This window comes from Trachemys scripta, chromosome 18 (genome assembly GCF_013100865.1).
Source record: "Trachemys scripta elegans isolate TJP31775 chromosome 18, CAS_Tse_1.0, whole genome shotgun sequence".
NCBI classification, from domain to species: Eukaryota; Metazoa; Chordata; order Testudines; family Emydidae; genus Trachemys; species Trachemys scripta.
Window position 1 is genome coordinate 5,501,279 of NC_048315.1, and position 3,403 is coordinate 5,504,681.

The following is a 3,403-nucleotide window of genomic DNA, read 5'->3' on the forward strand; positions in this document are numbered from 1 at the left end:
CAAACATAACCTCTTTGCTAATATTCTATATATACAATATTAGCAGTCTTATTTTGTATAAAGAAAATGTACAATTGGTAACAGATTTTTTTCAATCATTTCTTCAAAATAACAGTACTGCAATCAGATGTCAGCCTATTTTGATATTAAAGTTAAATTGGGTCTCTGCATTAATTTTTGATTATGCAAAAACAACACCACATGTTGACTAGCATATTTTGTTCAATAGCAGCTTTTTCTTTTCAGTGTGGCTGAGATTTTTGAGGAAGAAGATGCTCCTAAGCCTGGAATTTTCAAAACTTACATCCAATATTTTTAGCTCAGTGTTGCCAGATGGCTGATTTCAAAACCTGTCTTAATGTTAACACACCTCTTTAGTTTGGAACTTGTTGGAAGTGGGCTGTTTTAAAATCTGACTGTGACTTGTATTCAATAAGTGAGCCAGCTGCCTGAATGCTGAGGTCCAGTTCATACTATATAGTTAAATTAATGTACTCTGAAATTCCCCAACTGTATAGAAAAACTGCCCATAAGTTTTTCCAATGCAGTCAGAAATATAAACTGATAAATTAACCACTAGAAAATATCAGAAGCCCCCTTTTGAAGTGTTTTTAGAAACCATTTGTACTGGGAGACTGTGTCTTCCTAGTGGCATTCATTGCCAGCAGTGTACATATCAAAACTGCCAGCGCCAAGGAGCTAACTTTCCTATTTGGCTTACTTCTAAATAAGTTACTTTCACCTTTATAAATCAAATTCCTTTGTAATGATTAACCCTTCCTCTCTTAAAGTGGACATGACTAATTACTGACAACAATTATATTGTTACAGCCTGTTAACAGCAGAGTTGATCAGAAGGTGCAAGCTTCATAGCAGAGTTTATACAGATCATTGACAGTTTGGGCAGCAACTTCTCAAAATGCTTGTTCCTAGTGTTGGTCTGTGCAGCTCTCTGTTTAGTAGTATTTTGTGGAAGTTCACCTATTAAGTATTTTGGTTTTCAAATGATAGCCACATATGGTATCCTTCCAGCCAGTCAAAAAAATCTAGCCATGTTCTCTTTATGCAAGCCATTCACTCATCTGGACTTAACACTGTATGAATTAGATTCTTGTACACATTATTGTTTGGCCAGTGGGCCACCAAGTGTACTTACTTACAATCCTTAAATTTTTAAGTAGTTGTAATTTTTAAAACTTTCTAACATTTTCTGAAATGGCTAAAATTAAAGTTATCACTAAAATCCTCAGCTATATTCTTGCTCAGCTGTCAGTATGGCACAGATCACTCTATTACTATATTCTTTTCATCTTCATATTTACCTTCTATGGTGACTTTTAACTTCATTTGTTGCTACAAAGATTTGCAGATCTCTTTAATCAAGCACTATTGGTTAATACTGTACTATCAAAATATTATGTTGCATTATTTAAAAACATTCAAATTTAATAGATGAAAAGGTTTTTTAAATGCTATTGCACCATATAATTTGCTGCGCAACAGTCTATGGTATAGCATATCAGTCTGTTAATATCCATGTAATGTTACATGAAACAATGTTTTGGTCTGGGTTTCCTCTGAGAACTCAGTTTCTCAGTTTACGTGAAATTGTATGACAAACTATTTTGACACAAATTCTAAGGTGGAAAAATTAATTTTCTCCATCTTAACTGAAGGATTCAGAACTATGTCTTATATTTAGAAAATCTTATTTGTGGTGTACTCTTTATTTTCAATGGAGTGAAACTTCATTTACAGTAAAACTGGATTTGGGACCTACAATAATCCTCAGGGTCACTTTTTCAGGAAGTTTTAATGTAGCTTTAGGTTATCCAAATGAACTGGATTTGAGGACCTTGAAAAGCTATTGGGTTTAAATTGCAAATTGTGGCATCATTACTGGACATGTCAGTTTCATAAATCTCAAAACAGCTGGGTCACTTTAAGGGGAGTTTTTAAGGTCTCACTCAGCAGTGACATTTAATGGTCCAAGTCGTCTTATTTAATATGACATAAAATCAAATAAGGAACAAACACTATTGCTGCCGAATGCCATAAACACTGAGTTGTACAAATTGTGATTGAGGAAATGAAAAAGTTTATACTTTTAAAAAAAAAAAATTCAAATGGAATAAATTATTCATGAAGCCTTGATTGTGGCGTCTCTTTATTTCCAACACTCACCTTTCTTTATACAACAGAAAAGAGCTGTAGCTTATTATTTGGGTTGAAAATGACCAAACTAATGGCCCTTTTGACATGTAGCAGAGACAGATTATACAGTAGAATCTCAGCATTACAACCTGACCGGTCAACTGCCTCCTCATTTCGAACCAGAACGTGGCAGCAGCCGAGGCCAAAAAAACCAACAACTACAGTGTAGTACTGAGTTAAATGTAAACGACTAGAACAATAAAGGGAAAACTAAATTTAAAAAATGGCCCAGGTAAGGAAACTGTTTTTGTGCTTGTTTCAAATTTAAATTAAGAGGGTTAAAAGTACCATTTTTCTTCTGCATAATGAAGTTTCAGAACTATATTAAGTCAGTGTTCAGTTGTAAAGGTTGGAGAGCTCTTGAAACGCCCCTGGACGAGCTGTTTGTAACTCCGCGGTTCTGCTCTACTACCACCCCACTTCACTTACAAAACATTTGATCTTTAGCGTTTAAGATCGAGGTTAAAAAGGGTGTAGCCAACCTGCGGCACCGAGGCTAAGGTGACACAGGTGCTAGTCACTTTATTCCTGACCCCATGCTTCCTTTGGGGCTGGAGGAGTGACGTACTTCACTACGTTTTTAACATTTAGCACGTGCGTGGGAGCAGCCCCTGCGTCGCCAAGGCCGACCCTTTACACCTGAGTCGTTTTATAACTTCCCCCCCACGACGTGGGCTTTGACGCCACTTCATTCTTGTCCTAGGTTACGCGTCAAACGCTCTTTTCCCCTGGCCGCGCTCCCGGCCTGCTCGCGTACCAGGCGAACTCTGAGCCGGGCTTCACGCCAGGGGGGGAGACGCGTTTTCTGACTGACCCCGGAAATCCGCCAGTTGGGCTCGAGCCCTTTCTGAGACCGCATCCACCCAAACGCCCTCTGCGGACGTCACCACCAACGGCTTTCCACGCTCACGCCCCCACCCGAGCGAAAGCAGCCGCTGCCGCCTGACGTCACTTCCTGAGCGCCTGCCAGTTGTCCCGCCTAGTCGCTGCGTCTCAGCCCCGCCGCTGGTTTCAATATTTTCCCGCCCATGGCTCCGCCTCCTACGTCCTGACGTGAGCCAGGAGCGCCTGTGAGCCGTACAACGTAATTGGAGTGGGTGAGTGTGATGTCATCAATGGGGGACGAGCGTCACACTCCCCCGCCAGAAGATAGTAGCAGCAGCGGCGGGGCGAAGCCTAGCCGGTTTCG